This window comes from Natrix helvetica (genome assembly GCF_964273705.1).
Source record: "Natrix helvetica genome assembly, chromosome: 2".
Taxonomy (NCBI): domain Eukaryota; kingdom Metazoa; phylum Chordata; class Lepidosauria; order Squamata; family Natricidae; genus Natrix; species Natrix helvetica.
In genome coordinates this window covers 135,106,269-135,126,176 of record NC_138552.1, presented here as the reverse complement: position 1 = coordinate 135,126,176, position 19,908 = coordinate 135,106,269, and the positions used below count along the sequence as shown (strand labels likewise).

General features: G+C 35.8%; 1 protein-coding gene across 7 annotated transcripts in view; it reads left to right on the top strand.

Moving 5' to 3' along the window:
- Nucleotides 1-19,908, top strand: part of PLCB4 (phospholipase C beta 4) — a 180,754-nt gene that overhangs the window by 24,315 nt on the left and 136,531 nt on the right. For 5 of the 7 annotated variants that reach the window (XM_081940159.1, XM_081940155.1, XM_081940157.1 and 2 more), the window contains exon 2: nt 8,625-8,681. The exons of the other annotated variants lie outside the window; for them this stretch is intronic. The gene's annotated coding sequence lies outside the window, so the exon portion shown is untranslated. The remainder of the gene's footprint in view (nt 1-8,624; nt 8,682-19,908) is intronic. 7 annotated transcript variants of the gene reach the window in all.

Sequence of the window (19,908 nt, the reverse complement as noted above, 5' to 3'; positions counted from 1 at the left end):
CTTGACCTAGGTTCTTCAAAACTGGCTGATATAATTCAACTCATTTACTCCATGGATCCCAGTCTATCTGCTGCTTACCCATATGTCCAGATCCAATATACTCCTGCCAGATTCATTTGGGATCAGATGCTCTGTACCTTTCTCTGAATAAGCAATGAAGCTGGAGGCTTTTTTAAAAGCCCATTTGATTGTTTCCTGGCTGAATTTCCAAAGTGCGAGTTAGCAGCTGATTTCATTAACCAGATGAACAGAAGTCTTTCATTTGCTCATTGCTCATTTTCCCTTCCATTCTAGCTGTCTCTGACTCCATTTCTCATTATTATTTGCTTCCAGTGCCCTGAATTGTTGACAATTGATCTACATACTGCTTTGTCAAATGAACTTGACAAAGGGGGAGATCATGACGTCAATAGGTGATTGCAGCTCCTTAACTGAATGGCTTTGCTAGGGTCTGCTTTTTTCACAGAAATTATGAAGCACAGAAATGATAACATTTCTTTCCTCTGTCTTCCATTCCACCTGTCACATCTGCTTCTATAGTACTCTACAGGAAAAGAGGACAAGGAAGATCCTGAGCATGTGCAATGTTCAGTTTGGTCTACTAGTTAAGGCACCAGGCTAGAAAACAGGCACAAAACCTGACTGGGTGACTTTGGCCCAGTCATTCTCAGCCCAACCCACCTCCCATGGTTGTTGTTGGGGGAAAATAGAAGGAGGAAGAAGTATTAGATACGATGACAGCCTTATTTATAAAAAAATAATAAAGGCAGGATAACAATTCTAAAAAAAAAACCCTAAAAATTTAGCATTTTTAAATACTTAAATTTTAACATTGGAGGAATGTATTTTGCTTCTGATGACTGAAATTTATGTTCAATCGCAGATAAGGGTCCATATTTTTCTCCAAATTAATGGTTTATTTTCAAATATAAGTGATTTAAACTAGTATCAATAGTTATGTGTATGTGTAATTGTCTGCTTTCAGCATTATTATGGTTGGTCACACAATCAGCCAGATTTTAGATTGCATTTGGCATTTTTAATCCACCCATCAAATCCTTCCCAAAGGACCAGGGATAGGAAAATGTTGTTATTGGATTGTGTTAAAGATATTGTCGCGGGATGTAAGCTGTTCCAAGGAAAGCTGCCTTTGGCAATTGACTGATAATCATTTTGTCAATGCTGCTGGCATTCAAGTGGTGCTCCAAATGTTTTGGAATTGCACCCAAAGCACCTATTGCTATTGTTCCTTTCTTGGTTTACTTGAGCCATAGCTGTTCTACTTTGATTTGCAGGTCTTTGTATTTTATGATTTTCTCCAGTCTTTTCTTTTTGTCTTGCCATGTCTGAGTACTGCGATGGCCACTATCCAGACTTTCTTCTTCTTCTTATCCATAGCCAGTGTTATGTCTGGGGTATTATGTGGCAGGTGCTTGCCTGTTTGAACTCAAAAGTCTCAGAGCACCACAAACAACAGTTGGACAAAGTAGCAATAATGGTATATTGGAATATCTGCAAGAAATACCATTTGCCTGCAAACAAGAACGGCTGGATCACAAAATAGACAAGGTAATAGAAAAAGAAGAAGCTAAAGGGCTCTGGGATTTTGCCATTATTATTATTTTCCTCTGAAGAACATTCAGCAAATGGTGGTAATGTAGGATTAATTCAAGCTTTATCCAATCTCTAAAAACCCCAAGTACCATTATAATACTTAAGTGGTTCTGAGTAAAGGTGTAATATCTAATTGTGAAGTGAAATAATTCTAACTTTTAAAGTAGTTTTCTCTACTACTTTCTAATACTTCAGTAATTATGGGGATTTTTTTTGCAGACTCACTTTATAATCTCTGTTGTTATTAATATTATAGAAATTTTTCCAATTCCTTTCAAACTACTTTTCTGTCATGTGATATTGACACATGTATTATGATGCTTGTGTTCTAGATGTTGCTAGTGCTTTTTTCTTGTGCTGACATGCGGTAGTTATTCTGGAACATTTTTTCAACATCATGATTCGATGAATGGCCTGGGCTGTCAATTCCATCTTTTTTCATAAATTCCAATGTATCATTTTTGCCACTCGACTATGTCTTTTTCTATAGTCTATCTGGGCAATTGTGTCATAGCTGTTTATTAGTGGTCAACAATCTAATGTTTCTCTTTGCATAATCTACATTTGCTAGTGTTCCTTTCTATTTCATTTAGATGGCATTTATCAGTAGTGCCAGTTCTTGTGCTTCAAATATTAATCTTTCCATTTTCTTCTTGATGGATCCAATCTGAAGCCATTGCCAAGTTTTGTTACTATTTCCTTTAAAGCACTGAACATGAAGAGGTTTGCTATTACATTTTTACTCTGCCTTTTATATATTTTGTTCAATTTAAGGTGTCAAACATGACTAATATTCCTGCCTCATATTTTCCTCACAACTGTTTAGTCCTGTATTCCACTGTTGATTCTGTCACATTCAAATATTTTCCCTTGCAGATATTTATTAATAACACCTCTTTTATATATTTATTTAGACATACAGTTTCATATTCCACTGTTCATTCCTCACTTCACTTGTAACAAACCATGACCAACCAATTTTACTTATTAAATACAAACTATCTATGTCACTTATTGGGTGTAATGCATGATGTATTGTCATAAATTTTCAGATCTTTTTAACTAAAGCAATTAGTTCAGCTTGTGTCCGACCAACAGTATCTGTTGTATAGCATATTATTACAGGGGGATTCCAAGTATTAATGGCTTTGACTGTGTTATCTTCACTCAGTTTGATTTTAGAACCTTTCTAATTCATTTTTCATATTGCCTTCTTCATTTGAGTGTGCAAAATATGATTTATTTCTAAAATAGCCCAATTATACCTCTCCTTCGTTGCCAATGCTTTGATTTGAGGACGAATCAGTGTGTACGTTCCATCTGAGTACTCAATTTCCCCCTTTTAATGCCAGCATAGCAACTTATTGATTCCAAATTTCATCTTAATGTCAACATTAAAGATTTTAAAAGTGTATTTCTACAGATTATTTTGCATCTAGTTTCTAATCATCCAACAAACATGAAACTTTTGTCCTTGTTTATTCCATTGCCCAATGGCATTTTATTCAAAATTATCAGCAGTGGAACAAGAGCCGTGTTAAAAAGGAATACAAGCAAAAAGTCTTATTGTAAATTCCTTTTCTAATTTTGATTTCTCCAAGTTTTTCTCAGTTTGGCATCTATGCTATTTTCCAGACTGTATTATTTTAAAATGTTATATTTTAAAATTAATTCCAAAAGTGCTCAAGCATGTCTTAATTCATCTATGGAATAGTGAATTGAATCTGTATTTGTAATCAGGTCACGCTAAATAAAGATTCGTTTTACTGGTTTTTTCTGCATTTTTAAGTATTGTCTTATCAATCAACGGTTGTTTGAATTTTTGAAATTTGCTTTTTGTGTATGCTTAATTGTTCAATTGTTTGTAGATGTTACTGGCAATTTACTTTTGTTCACTTGCATGTTGTAGGATTGGATGAAAAATATTGGTTGTTGTTTCTTTGGTTTGTCTTTCAGGATTGGAAATGTTCAGTTTATGGTTCTTTATGTATCCTTGCTGTAATGTTTGAAATGATTCAGAAAACAAAAATATAAAATGGACAAATGTCTCCTCCTCTCCCCTCCCCTGCCCTGCCCTCCCTTGGTTATATTGCTTTTTCAATCTTATTTTCCCATTTTTCAAAGTTTCTTTTAAATATTGCAGGCTAGAATATATGTCTGAACTTTATTTTCCAGTTTAATTTCCACTTTAACACCAGATCTTTGCTTTGGTGGCTTGCTTTTAATTTATAATGCATTTCTATTGTTATTGCTTTTATGAGGCTGTATTTGAGATGATTAGTCTCTTTGATCATTTTCGTTACAATTGAATAGCCCTATTTGCATCATGCAAAATTTTGTTTCAATCTTTTTAGTTGATTTTAAAGGAGACCATCTCAAATTGTTGATAATCAAAGAGATATAATTAGTTCATTATTTTGAATAGAGTGTTCATTATTTTCATTGGCTTCATCCAAATGGGTGTTTATGTTTATTTGTTCTTTTGTAGCTTTTGCAGCCTATTTTTCTTTTCTAGTTTCAAATCTTTTGTTTGCATGTTTTTAAAATTGTTTTTCCAACCCATTAAGTCAAGTATTTGGAAATGCCTTCTGTGTGTGAAACAACTTTGATGCATGAGTCATTATTTGGTGCTATTTGATTCCAGAAATTTTATTTTTCAAATTTCATACCTTGGAAACCTATGTTCAGTGGGTTTGATTCCCGATAGCATTTCACAATTTCTTCTTGATTTTTATTGGTTAGCTATGTTTTTCAATGATTTCTTTCCAGGATCTTGGTGTTTTCTCGTCATGGTTGCTTAGAGAAGCAACAAGCCCTGTATCTGACTTCTCACTTAATACCTGGAAACTAGAGCACTGGTTTTCCAGGTTTCACTATTCAGAATTATAATTTATTTTAATGATAATTGTACGGATTAAATACAGGTAATTCTCGATTTACAACAGTTTGTTTAGTGACTGTTCAAACTTACAATGACACTGAAAAAGTAACTTATGACTGTTTTTCACACTTAGGACTGTTGCAGCATCCCCATAGTCATGTGATCAAAATTCAGACGCTTGGCAATTGACTCATAGTTATGACAGTTGCATTGTCCCAGGGTCTTGTGGTCACCTTTTATGACGTTCTGAAAAGCAAACTCAATGGAGAAGCCAGATTCACTTAACAACCATGTCACTAACTTAACAACCACAGTGGTTCACAATTGTCACAATTGTGACAAGAAGGGTCACAAAATGGGGCAGAGTTCACTTAACAAATCTCTCACTTAGCAACAGAAACAAATATTGTTATTGTTTTTATTTTAAAAAGAGCTATGATGAGCAGCCCTAATCCATTTTAGCTGAATCCCATTATGTCCTAGACCTATTTAGTAATGTTTGTTGCTACTCTTTTCTGCATATCTGTTATGATGTGCAATTGTATAAGGAGACTGTGGCTTTTGGCTTCCAGACTTAACCATAACCGAGGCTGATAAACTATGTGATTGGCGTGCTGATATACACTGATGATTCATTTTGGTGATTGTGTTTAACTTTTTCTTTCCAAAATAAGTGCATTGAGATCATGAGCTTCATGGAAGTTTGCATTGGATCGTCTTCATATTGTGCAGTATAAATGTGCCTACATTAGAAGATTGGCAGAAAACTCGTGATCACATTCCAAGCTATTGTATTTAGTATAATTATGTAAACAAGAACGGGTAGATCTTGGACACCTTTAATCAGAAGCATGATTGGTGAAACTAATCCTGTGTGAATGTGGGACTGAAGTATTAGCTTCTGGAAACTTGAAATGCCATTCTCTCTGGCGTTCTGGTTGGCACGCAATGCAGCATTTCTCACAATTGATAGAGGTGGACTTGAGTTGGTGCAGGTTATAATCAGCATGACGAGAGAGAGGCATAGGATCTCCATTCTTGTTCAGTGGAAAAACTATATTGATGGAGAAGGCTGCTTCCGAGCCTGTCTTTGGAATTTTGTGTAATTATTATTTTTAGCTCACGGTATTATTTTATCCTTCTAATATTGCTAGCTGTCTAATTACTCTCTTTTTTTAAACCGAGTGAGGCATAACAGATGTCCACAGAGAAAAGTGGAACGCTCAAGGGAATTGAGTTCAAAATGAAACCCACTCCCATTTTAAATTTCCAGCATATGCAACTAACTATTCACAAGTGTGGTGAAGTGTCACTCTACTTCTCAGTAATGTTTTAGTTTGGCATGGGCAGTTTTTGGCCCAGTGCTGTAAATGTGCAGCGCAGGCCCACGAGATAGGGAAGCAGCTTCATGTTGTGCCTAAATAACCAATGGACCTTGTTTTTGGTCTCATGGTGTTGCCTGCAAGACTTCAGCCCAGGGCCATAAAAAAAGTGCTCCTTTTTTACCTTAAGCAAAATATAAGGTAGATGTAGGTGTAACATCTAGCAGTTTACTGAAAAGCTGCTATGCAGTACAAAAAGAGATGTGCACGTTCATGTTGCTTAAATATTTGGAGATGCACTCCATTTAGAGCAAAAAAAAAATGTAATAGATTGGTGGGTTTCTTTCCTGTTCTCAATCCAAGTAGAAAAGGTATTTCGGTTCAATCTAGTCCATTTTTATCTATTGATTTTACAATGAAGCAGATCATACAGAATCTTGAGTGGGAGACATTCCACGACAAGCTTCAAAAACACCTTACTAAATAAATATTTATTTTTTGTGAAAAAGATTACATTGTTTGTCTCTGCCTGCTCCAAGCACTTGGATCCTCTCCTTCAAATGAACGCTCCCTGCCAGATCACCATGTGATTGAAGTTGTATTGAAATCTCAGAGGGCAGCCATTCTCTGGCATTTGGTATCTTTTGCCTTGAAGCATTAACATTCCTTGATTTTAAGCACCTTTTTAACGCTTATAATAACCTGAATTCTGCCCATCGATAATACTTTTCGGTTTTTGTTATAGAATTGACAAGTAATCAATAAATACATACTGTTATACCCTTCAGTTGTGCTGAGAGAGAGGGGTGGGAGTGTATTAGAATATAGTAAATTGAAACCTGACTAGAGTTTGGATAATTATTGGTCATCTAGGGGTATCCAATGATGAAAATAAATAAGAAAGTAGAAGAACTTTACAAAAAGTACAGTAAAATTCTGCTTGTATACTGAAGTGTGTGTATTTATTTATTTATTAAGAAAATTTATATGGCCGCCCAACTCATTTGTGGGGGGACTGGATTACGGAAGCAAAACTTCAAATACAAAACTCAATACACTCTTATCTCTCGGCCACAAAAATCAAATTGTTGGCCCTACGCTATTACCTGATGTGTGGCAAGGATATATTCTAGCCCTCCTATTTATTAACGTATATGTCAATTAATCCAAGCCTTCTTTCTTTCTGTTCACAAGAGAAACTGCTATTATCAGAAAAATATTTGCACAACATTATCATAAAATTTATTGTTGGCAAATGGGAATAATATTGAGTCGGTACACATTTACAAATATCTTGGAGTGTTATTTTAGGCTCTACTATCATGGAGAGAATATTTTTATATCCAGCAAATATTGCTCAGTGTAGTTCCACAGCTATCTCGGGTTTTTTTCTATTCAAAAGGCTCCTGCTTTATGTCTGCAGCTTTGTAGCCAAAATATTTTCTCAGCTTCTCTGTACTTTACTACCTAAGTCTATACTTTTAGAAATCTTGCCATCCTTGAACCTATTCACTCTAAATAGAGCTCTTTTTTTGCAGTCTCAGAGTATATTAATGCTGCTCTGTTTAAGTCTCCGTGGAGCTTGGTATTATCATTTTAATGTATGGTTAGAGTTAACATTTTTCCCCAGTGAATCTGGCTCAACTGGTCTGCACATCAACTCAATCTGATTTTAAAAAGGTTATTGGCAACTTTCCCTTTCTAGGACTTTCAATGAAGAGCCTTTTCCTATTTGCTTTGAAAATGCCTGAAGTATCCTTAAGGTGCCTGTTTGGGATGTTTGATGCTCAAATCGATTTTCAAAGCAACATCAATTGAACATCAATTGATGTTCAAATCAGTCAACCTCTCTTTCTCAGCCTTATTGCACATGGAGTCTTTCCAAGTGTGTATATACCAGCATATTTTTTCTCACCTGCTGCAGTTCTGGAATTTTGCCAGACTTTTATTTTGGCAGTCTAGATGCATTGTCTTCTGCCATCTACAAAAATATTCCACATCTCTGTAGATGTTGTCACGTGGATGGCTGAGTAGAATCCCTGAGGCATGTCTCTTACTGCTCTCTCCATAAGGATCCATCCTATTTGTGAAGACAAAGAACATGCCTTCTATTGATTGCTTCTCGTACCTGACCATTGTTTGCATACGTCTTGGTTGTCTAATTCTAGACCTTTATTTGTACAATCCACCTCATTTTGGATTCAAAAGCTTGTAAAAATTGCCTTAATTTTAGCCTTCTAGATTTTCATTTTTACTTCTTGTATCTTTTATCCGACTGTTGGACTTCTGTCCTCAATAAAGGTTTGATATGCTTTCATTTGCTTCTGTGTTGTACTTCTGCCTTTCCATTAGCTTTTTTTTTTTAAGGAAACTGTTTAAACCTTGTGTCTTGATTCTCAGATCTGCAGAGAATGATGCAAATTGTTGGTGCTTTATGCCAAATCTGAAATTTGGATTTTAGTTCTAAAATGTACTAAAAACTTGATAATCTCTAATTCTTTTGATTAGAAAGATTATTTTTCCTCTTTATTATGGCAAATTTTAATGCACTATATCATTCCTATGTAATAATATTTAAACAGTATTAATTAAAATCATTGACATATTGTTTAAATAACTTAGAGTATTAATTAGAAAAACTCTGAATATGTGCTTAATTATTATAATAATTAAAATTGGGATTGTACTTTTGGCTATTACTTGGTATCATTAACTGATGTGCCCTTAGCATTATTTGAAATATCTATTATTGGGCATTAATTTATTTTGAAATGTTGTCAATTTCAATTATTTGTTTTGTTTTGTAGAGACAGGAGCGGTTCTTCATATGCAAGTGTTTTGAAGATGTGGCTTTGATAATAAAGGTAGGTATCTACTCTTTATTCTTTATGTTAACATGATTATTTAATCCCAAATAAATGTAGGAACTTCTAAGGTCTCCTTATCCTTGTGGTCTCTTTGCTGCAAAAGTAATATAGTAAGTCAAATTAAATTCTGGAAGATTTCTGTAGTGCTACATTGATGATTCATTTATATGGATTTAGTGTGATTAGCATGAACTTTATTTTGATTGTAGCCTATCAGAATATGGTAGTGTGATACAATCTCCTTGATTGTGCTGTTTTTCTAATGCTAAAAAAGTTAGTTATGAAACAATACAAAGTGGTGGATTGTGTTATTTACAGCAACAGCCACAACCTTTTGGGCACCAGGGACCAGTTCTGCCCCTGGAAAAACCAGAAAGGTATTTCCGCGGACCAGAGGGGGCGTGGTTTCATGTGCTTCCTCCATCCTGCAGATGGAGCTTTGCTTGTTTGCACAGCCCGGTTGCTGGCCTGCTGCAGACTGGTGCTGGGCCACAGACCAGGAGTTGGGGACTCCTGATTTATAGGCATTTGTGCTGGTCAAAGGGAGGGGAGAATTGATGACATATGCATATTGATGTCACAGTGCAATTAATGCAACTTACTTATGATGCAAATAGAAATACACAGTGATGTATGAACATCTCTTCAGTTTTATTTTAGTTCATTGTTTTGAAGTTGTTTCTTCATTGTTCCATATAAGAATCAATACAGCCTTCCTTGAGGTAGTTCGTTATGCTTCTGCCTTTGGAATAGTACATGAAGTCCACCATCTTCACACTCTTAGAACAGAAAGATATAACTGTTACATTATGTCATGTCCCCATGTATGAGGTGTAACATGATTTCTTCCCACTATTGTGGGAGAGAGAGTTTATCTCTGTTTACACATTATGTATCATGTATTGTTTTATTGTGGTGTTGGTAGTATCAGAAGGCAGTAAAATCATCCCTAAATAATAGTAAATATATCTCCTGCTAGGTCTTCAGCTGTTGGACCTATTTACAGAAATGAATGGCAAGCCTGAAATAGTTCTAAAATGCAGCTAGTCCCAGTTGGGATCCAACAAAATATGAAGAATAATTCTGTCAAGTTCTTTTCATACTTACACCCATAAATATATTTTAAACTTGGAAATAGTTCAGTGTAAAGGAATAGAAAACCTCTCAATAAATATTTGATTTAAAATTAGGTGTATTGGAGGCCTCTGCTTACATTTTTGGGTCCTCTCTGATCCCCTTGATAAAAATGCATATGGTGTGATAAAACATAACTGGTGGTTTTGACAAGCAAAAAATTGCATTTAATGGAAATTCTTCTCAAAACTTACCATATTTCTCTTTCTTCTGCACTCATGCATTCTTCCAAGATAGAACTGTACCTCTGTCTCTGCCTGGCACTCTGCCTGGTATTCAACGGGTGCAGTGTCTTTTATAGAAATTGATCAGTCAGTGGTAGAATATGGGCACAGTCTTTGACTGAAATGAACAGTAACATGGATTCAGACAAGTGGTCAATGACAGAGAAGTTAGTTTTTATGGGGATCATACAGTATCACAAGATGGACAATCACTGAAAGAAACAGACACTATACAGATGGATTAATGCTTGAATTTGAGAGGAAAAGATAAAGGGAGCTATAAAAAAATCTGCAAAGTCTTTCTTTCTCCCTAATCCCTATCAATTTTACTTCCTTCCCTCAGCCTTATAAACCTCAGTGCTCTGCAGTTACAGCCCTCCTTGTTGACTGCATTGAAATAAGAGAATTAAACTAATATCCTTTTGTATGTTGATGCTTTTTGGGTACAAAACTTATCAAATGAGTACTTCGCTTTCTTTTCCCTTTGTTCCTAACCTTTAGGTCAGAGGAACCTGGCTGGCAATTTTTACTTGATTTACTTTGATTTGAGTTTGAATTATAATGAAATCAAATCTGAGTTTCTTTCCCTAGCATTTCCAACCGCTTTGTCTCAATTTCACCATTATTTAGAACTCCAGACTGTGTTCATCCATCTGCCACCAGTTTTTGTGCCATGGACTGAGGTCATGGAGTACAGGGCTAAAGACGATTATTTATTTGACTAGGGAAATCTCTGCACCGCAGGTACTTTTCTCTGCAGCGCTGTTTATTTCTTTTTATTTGGCTAAGGAATTTTGATTCATGTAAGCAAAGAGACCAAACATTATCACATAAGAGTGGTTGAATATGTTTCTGAGATAAAGCAAATACTTGTGAAGAATGAAATTGAATCAGTACAGTAAAAATGTAGAAGATGACGATATAATCAAGAAGCAGAAATAACAGGAATCAAATCGTGGTTGGAAGAAAAGGGATTAAAACATGCATCACTTATACAGTGGTTAGAAAAGCAGGAGATCAAATGAACCTAGAAAATCAAATAAACCTTGTCTTTATTTTTTAATTTCAAAGCAATAATCATAAAGAAATTTTTTCAATGGGATTGTTATAAAATGGTATATTGTCCTTCACAAAATTCTCCTATTTCTTAACAGTCAGCTCCAGTTTTTGGAAAACATCTGTTTTCCATGAATGTACAAAGCAATAGTAGTAAACACTCTTAAAACTTGAGTTCTACTGGAATCCTATTTGGGATATCACACACACACCACACGGTTTGTCCTGAACCTTCCATAACAGAGAGGGAAAAGGAATACAAATGGGTTGATCAGAAGAAATAAAAAAATGCAAAAGCCCAAAGCAAAAAAAGAAAACACTACCTTGTTTGGTCCAGAGTGCTTCCTAGCAATCAAGGGAGGGAGGTACCTTACTTAAAATTAAGGCAGGAAGATGGGGCATCTTATAAATGTGTTTTGAGGTATTAAAATTGTATGTGCATTTTTTGATTCATGGATGCTATTCTTACTTTGCATTTCTCAGTTATGAGCTTGCAGAGTCCAGTTTAGCAGCTGGACTAAGAAATATTAATTCACTTGAACAAATATAGATACCAGCTGAAATGTCATGCCATGTCTCAAGATGGCAATCCTCTTTCTGTGCTTATTAAGAGAAGAGAGTTAGTGTAAACCTAGATCCATCTGACACAAAATATAGAACGCCTTCTTCCACTTTTGTCTGGACTGGATTCAGGTGTTTTTGTCTGTAGTAAACTCTGGCTCTGGCTGTGCAATTTGGACTTCAGAGCTGAGCATGATAGCTTCAACTCTTTCACAGTTCACTGGTAGTTTTGAGAACTTTGGAAATTCGTCCTATTTTTTCTTCATTCCTACCTAATCAGAGAAAGAGAAATATAAAAGCCATTTCATGACTTTCATTTAGACAGTCTTTTCCGGAACTTCCAACATAATTTGTAGGAAGGAAACCTGAGCCACACACATAAAGACCAGTGCCATTTGTTTTATCTTATCTTAGTATGGTATATGATACAAGTCGAGTCTGGATTATTCAGTATGACATATAAATGAACCATGGGTCAATTATATGAATCCAGTCACAGTCTCTACACAAATTCACTCCCACTGTTCTCAGATCTTTCTAGGAAAATAGAAATAAATTCCGATAAGGCCATCTTTTCCCTGATAGTGATATGCTTGGACACAGTTTACCACACTATGCAATATTTTGCTCTTTCCAAGTTTGCAAAGCTACCTATCTGGGAACATTTCTGGCCAAGTCAATTGTTGACATCTTTTTTTTCAGGAAAAGTTATTAGAGATGTTAAAGTTACTCAAAGGCTCATTCAGTTGCACAAACATACCTTCTTATGAAATGTTTGACAGATGTCTGTTCATTATTAGAAATAATACACTGTTTTTTATATTTAAATTCAAGGATGAATGGTCATAAATGCGCTCAGTATCTGATTACAGATCAGATACAAGTCTTTTCTTCCAACATAATTGGCACCATCCCATAGGAAATGATAGTTAGTAGTACAGAAAAAGCAATTCAGTACCCATCACATTTGGGAAATAAGAGCTTTTGAAAAGGTCAGAATAAAATATGCTGTCAATTATGCAAATGACACTTGCCACAATGATCAGCAAGCAAAAAAAAAATCAGAATTCATCTAACTATCTCATATGCTCATGAGTTATGAACTGGATGCTTTGTTACCAACTTGTGAACATGAGAATCCTGTTAATTCAAGCCACAGTTTATTTTAAGATAAAATAAAATCTGTTGCCAAAATATAGCAATCTGTGGTACAGATTTTCTATTGACAGACACTAGCTACATAAATCTTAATTTTGAGTAAATATTCATGGAATCATTTAGTATGTGATGCAGTACAAAATCTACTGACTTAGAGAAGGACTATCTTTTAGAGCTTACTCAAATACAATACCCTTGTATTTGGACGAAGTTTTTAATTGGCACATGTTTCCCATTCTAGCTCTGACGCTTAATGGTTCTTATCTTTTAGCTTTTGTAGGATCTGAAAGACGTAAGGTCAGATTGTCGTTTTGTTCTGAGGGTCTGAATCTTTGGCTGTAAAAAATAGTTTCACACACTTGCCAAATCAGCAACTTGGGCATTCTTGGATGTGGAGAAGCCAAAAGGCTATGTGTTGTTTCTGCTTTGTCTGTGTGTGTGTTAGCTTGGTTGTACGTTTATACATTATGTTCAACATCCACAATAATTTCCCCATTTTTTGAATTATACCAGGCAGACAATTTATGCAGCATGCAATCACAGTGCTCATTATATATTAATAGGAGTCCTTGATTTGGTGAGTAGAATAACTAGGTCCACAGGCAATGATTTGTTTGGGTATTTAATGAAATATTTGTTTGGTTCAGCTTATCTAACAACGTCTATACATATTTACTGAAGTCGAGTCTGGAAGATTTAGACTCCTGTTTTTTGGAGGCTGCATAAAACACAGCAGCTGTGCATAGTGTTGCCACATTGTGGTGTGTTGGAGTCAGCAAATTCTGACTGAACTTGGCCCAACCAGCCAAGCTGTCTTAAGTTGCTTATAAAGTAATAAAATATGGGATAATAAAGAAACCAACCAATCATCTGAACTCCTATACAGCTGTTAGTTAAGAGTTACAGTAGTTTCCCCAAGGTTAGCCATCATAGCTTTGCTACTTGTGGTTGAATGCAGAATGCTTTTCCAAAGAAACTTGTGCAAATAGATAGTTATCATGTATCAGATTAGATTTCTCACCTGCTCTACAGGTTTTTGTTGTGAATGAAGATTTTCATTACATTTAGGACAGTACAAGAAAAAAAAGGATACCCTCTGTTTCCCTCTACTTCAACTGACTTGCATCTTTCTGTTTTAATGGACTCAGTTTTTCCAAGCATTTTAACTTTAACTGCAGGCTTGTAATTTGCTGCTTGCTGATGGTGACAACTAGGTACTAGTCCCCAAAAGGCAAATTGTATAGTGCTATGGTAAATATATGCTTTATGTGTTCTTGCTTCAAGACTTTAAATAGCTGCTTGATAGAGCAACAGGTTTAGATGATATATAACTCTAAGCCTAATGTGGTTTGCTGGAATTTTAGGTGATATGCAAAGCTACCCAGTGTGGTTTGGCATGAATATGAAGTAAATCAGAGTAGTTTATGTAGCAAAGTGGTTGCTTTGGTGTTGTATTATTAAGCTAGTGTCAACATTTAATGTTGGTATAAAGGTAGAAGCTGGAGATGTGAGAATCAGCGGGACTCAGGCCATTGCAGACAGAACTCACCAGTGTCAGAACCTGTTAGCCCTGTGAGATAGTCCAGACAAGAAGCACAACCGTGAGTACTAGCTCTATTTTTATTTTAAAGTTAGATTTTAAAAAATCTTGCAATACTGAAACACTTTCTCCCGTCTTTTCCTTTTACTCTCCGTAAAACTAGGGAGAGTTCCCTTCCGAAGTGTTTCCCATGCTCTTCCCGCTTCTGTGTGCTGGTTGTCCTGTCTGTGGCTCTCCCTCCTGTCTCCCAAGGCCTTTCCTAAACACTGGCGGGGGCAGGAGAGAAGGAATGGTTCTGCATGAGTGGTGCATGAATGGAGTGCAAGCACATATGCTTGGCCATTGCTTGCACAAAAGAGGATACACATGCCCACATGCTCACCCGCCACTTCTGTGACACGCATGTGCTCAAGGACCAGTAGTGGGCCAAGGCCTAGGAGTTGGGGACCCCTGCATTACAGAACCCCTCTGAGAATCCATCAGCACATAATTCCTTTTTATGGCCAGAATCCCAAGGGATTCTGTTGAAGTAATTTCAGACTTTCATGTTCAGTTCTCATTGGCTGCCCTAGCTCCTAGTTACCCTTTTAGCTAATCTTGCTAAGCCGGGTAGACAGGAATGCAGGGTCTGCTAATTATGGATGAGGTTACTCTAAGCAACTGTTCAATCATGGCTTCACCAAAGTCCAAGAGGGAATGTAGCATCAGCTCCTATGGAAGTTCTTTGTCTGAAATAAATGAGTACTGGAACTAGAGCATTCCTAGAATTCATCTGTCTTCTGCAAATAATGTCAGTAGATCAAAACGGTCATACTTGTTACAAAACATAAACCATTGCTACTATATACTTTACCATTTATTATCCTATTTGTTTGTTTATAGAAATTATAAAGCAGTTCCTTTCAACTGAGTGCTTCTGGGCAGCTAATAGTGCCCAAAAGAATGTCAGGCTCAACTGACATCCTGGTCTCAGTGCTTGAATCCATTATGTCTGCCCATGAAGATAGTCAGTTTTTGACTCCAGTGTGTGTATGATTAGTATGTGTATGATTGTGTTGGTTAAATTGCAGGGATTAAAATCATCCTTTAGCCATTGATTTGTAAGTGTGATAATTACTACTCAAAAACAACTTAATGAATTCAAAAGCTTTATCCATGGAGATTCTTGATACATTTGGCTGGCTTTACAAATTGCTTAATAGTTTGCTGATGCAATGTCTACCCTCGCCCTCTCATTTCTTTACAAATCTACATATTGATTATATATACTTGTAGGTGGCTTTTGTATGGTATTTAATCAATTAGTGGAACGTTGGTTCGGTTGTCAGAAAGATCTACCAGCTTTAACTATAAGTTATCATGTCAGAGTGAACAGTGTGGTTCCTTAGACATCTGCAACTCTTGATGTGAAATGTCTGAAGATATCAAAACAAAGTACTCAGCATTTTAAAATGAAGTCAGCCTTTTGGTATTTGTTTTGTGGATCCTGAGTAGATTAAATTAAAGCCCCAGTAAATACTAAAGTAAATCTTATATTTCTTTTTTCTCTTATTACTGCATATTTCATAACTGGCAATCTAGCTGGAATAACACGACAATTATGATGCAGTAGACTTTTTTCAGGATCTGGTTTATTTTGAAGAGGTGTTCTCTTTCTTCCTCTATGTCTACATGTTCAATAATGGGACCTGAGCCTTTGAATTTTTTATATACCCTATGGATGTTTTAAAATAATTCAGTTTATAGAAAAACTTGTGCTACAAACACAAAGTGGAGCCTGAGACACACACACATTTTTAATTCTGAGTACCCATCCATTACAGAAGTCTTAACATCTAAGAACAACAATTTCAATAACAAACACTGGGGTTGTTAGGGAAAGATGACATTCCTTGTGCCAGAATATAGCTTTAATTTACTTCCCAGAGTTTATACATAGATATTTCTCAACTATGTGGCATAAATGATTTCAACAGACACCTCTTTCAAGTCACAGAATATGTATTTAAGCTGTCACTACTACACTGAATTTAACTTAGCTATGATTTCAAGTTGGTTTGTTTCAAAACTGGCCTTTAGCCCCTTGGGTTTGCAAGCCAAATTTAGCCTGAAAGCAATTCCATAGCACCACCTGTATAGTCACCTTCAATCCCCCACATTGTGGTTTTAAAGCTTCTTGCAGTTACTTTTACTTCCGCTACCTCTGAATCCTAGAAAATACCACCAGTAGGAAATAGGACTGCTCATAAAATCTGGAGCACTGCAGCAATTTGAGAGGGAAAAAACAGATTGTACTGTCCTGCTAATTGGATGGACTGGGCGTCTGAAAATAGATGATGTCATAAGATCAAACCGGTTCAGAGCTGATTCCCAAATGGTGCAAGCCTTTATTGTGGAAATGATCTAAAAATAAACCCATATATATGATTGGGCTGGGAGGAGGGAGACTGCATTTATACCTGTGAAAACAGTCTCTGCTTTTGGCTTGCCTTTAACTCCTCTTATACTGTATGCTGATGCATATAACTTGCCTACTTATTCAGTTAAAATCTTCTGGGGTGTGGCTAGTAATTTGCAAAAAGTATACCTAAATATGATCCAGGTTATTACAGAAGGTTGGGTTTACCATTCCATGATTGAACAAACTGGGATAATGAGTTCTCCAAAATCAGCAGGTCTGGGAACAGGAAACAGGGTTCTATTAGATTTGGGTCAGGATTTCTCCGTAACCAGTGAGGAGAGGGAACAGGATTCTTAACTACGTACAATAGATAACATCCTTCCCAACTACACAAAGCAATATGCAGTAATTCAGTTATCTGTATTATGGCTAGGTAAATTAGGTAAAACACACATTTTTTCTCAGTTGTAGGATGCAAGAAAGGAAATCTATCTTTGTGTTGGGTCAGTCCATAGAGGTTAGACCATATTTTTATTTAGGTCTATAGAAATACTCAGTGCTTTGCATAGCTTTGGTTCTCTTTGAATTAGAAAAGATGCTGCTTTTTCTGCGTGACTGCTTCATCAGCTGTCCCTGGCTCTACATGTGTGTTTGTATAGCCCTATTCTTAGCTGTTTCACAGCCCCATGGCTTACAGTAGAAACAGATCAAAATTAGAAATCTACGTTTTAAGAAGTCAACTCTTCTTCAGTGTCTTTTTATTGGGCTTCATTTAATGTTCATATTGGTATCTAAGAGGTTCAGTTCCATGTTGATGTGGATGGCAAAAAATAAAATATTGCTATGCAGCAGGCAAGTTGGTTTTGCTTCTCTTTGAATTCATTAGATGCATACAGTAGTAAGGCATATTACTTTTGCATTTAAGATGCATGGCAGATAACATGGTCTAATGTTCTCATTTAGCAGTTCCAGAATTTACATAGTAAGCAGGAAAGGGCAAGTGGGTGGAAATTTTGCTGTAGTGTTCAAAAGCATGCAACAGTGATTTTAACAGTATTGATTTTATATTTCTCCTGACCTGTTTTCCAATAAGAATATTTATTTTTTGCTTCAGATATTTTTTAACAAGACTCTCTACAACTTGCAACAAGACTCTGTTGCTGAGGGATACTGAGTTCTGGATCGCCACAAAATTTAGAAAGTTCATAAATTTCCTTTAGTTTGTAGATTTCCAGAGCAAGAAAGTCTTTTGTTGTAATAATAAGTAATGCATTAGGTCTCTAGTTGTAGAACAAGTTCTTTGGTAAGCAGATGTTCTCAATTACTAATATTTCTTTTTTGGAGCATACGCTTCTACTCTCTTTAAATGAAGGACTTAATTTTCCTTAATAATTCATAGTTCAGGTATCTGCTTTTAGTAGATGAGAGGCGTAAGTCAACTGGGAACAATGTGGTCCTTTCTGGATCAATTATGGCTTACATACACAAAATACAGACTATTCAAAGATGATTTTGTGCTAGTTTTGTGGGCATAATTGGTATTCTTAGATTAAATTTAGAGAACTCATTATCCCAGATCATACTGTCTTAAATGGTACAGCTTTTATCCAGGGATATCATTTCTATTAACTTGATTCCAGATTAAATTTAGGTCTGAAGGTTTGTTTTGGATCTTGGTACGGCCAAGTATACCAACACTATTTGTGAATGGAGATGCAAAATATACACTCTTAAATAAATGTTAAGGGGGACTCAAGTTATACAAGAAAATAAAAGGAGAATTTTTTCTATATTTTGAGTTAATCTTGTTTTCTAGAGCCATATTTTTTGTTGTCAGGGTGGAAGATTGCAATCAAGTATTTAAGATGGAATTCCTTCTTACAGGAAACCTAATAGCTTCCTTTTCATTGATATTTAGGTGCATATATATTATACATTTACATACATTATCATGTAATTATGGCTGCTTCCTGAAGAGGAAATATAGAAATATTGTCTCTGTAATGGAACCCTTCTTTCCCCCACCATTTTATTCTTTGCTTTAAAAAAAAAACCTTGTCTTGTTTTCAATTTATTTTTACTATTATTACTGAATGACTTTGCAATTCCTTTTGTAATTTATATTGTGAACTGCCTTTGTATCAAAAAAAATATATTTAATAAATCTAAGTGATTCCCTTTGAAAACAAAAATGTCTTTGGATGCAAGAATGCAGTGCATGGAGCATAAAGTACAATTACATACATTTAACACGATATTATTTCAAAGGAAGTCAACACTAATCAGTACATCAAGAATTTGTCTTTTGTTCTGCACGCAGGAAAGGAGAGCTTTTATGTTCCACCTAATGGCAATTTCGCCATTGACATGTAAAAAAAACACCCATAAGTTACATTCAGGACAATGCTATTTGTCCTATACCAGGGGTGTCCAAACTTGGGAACTTTAAGACTTGTGGACTTCAACTCTCAGAATTCCCCAGCCAGCCATGCTGGCTGGGGAATTCTGGGAGTTGAAGTCCACAAGTCTTAAAGTTCCCAAGTTTGGACACCCCTGTCCTATACTGATTCTGATGAGCCCCAAAGGCCCCAAAGGGCAAGTTGCTTTTCTCAGCTTCACTTGGACATATCTTGGATTTGTTGTATTTCCCAGTAGCTTGAAAAGTTGTTGACAGGTAGACATGGTGTTAAACTTTCTAATTTCTAATATTTTATGTGGTATCAGTACAATACTCCGAAGAAACAGTGTGACTGTCTTTTCAAGTCCTTGCCATGTCTTCCTGTATCTTGACACTTGCGCAAAGCTGCAATGCTATGCATACTTATGTTGGAATATTCACTCAGTGGAATAGGTATGCATATGCAAGATTGCATAGCAAAATCCAATATTTTTTAAGCTGCAGTCCTCTTCTCAATACCTTATGAACAAAGGTCATAATAGTAGAATTTAAAAAGTGCAAAATTCTTACCATAAAACCAATCGGTGACAGAATTTTGTTAAAAGATACATGCAGATATAGAAACCACTCCTTTAAATGTATGTTTCAGAGAAAGTAAACAAATTAAATGTCCTTCCATGGATGAAGTAAATTCTTTAGTGACATTCAAATTCAACCATATCAGTTTCTCAATTAATATATTTCTTACCCCT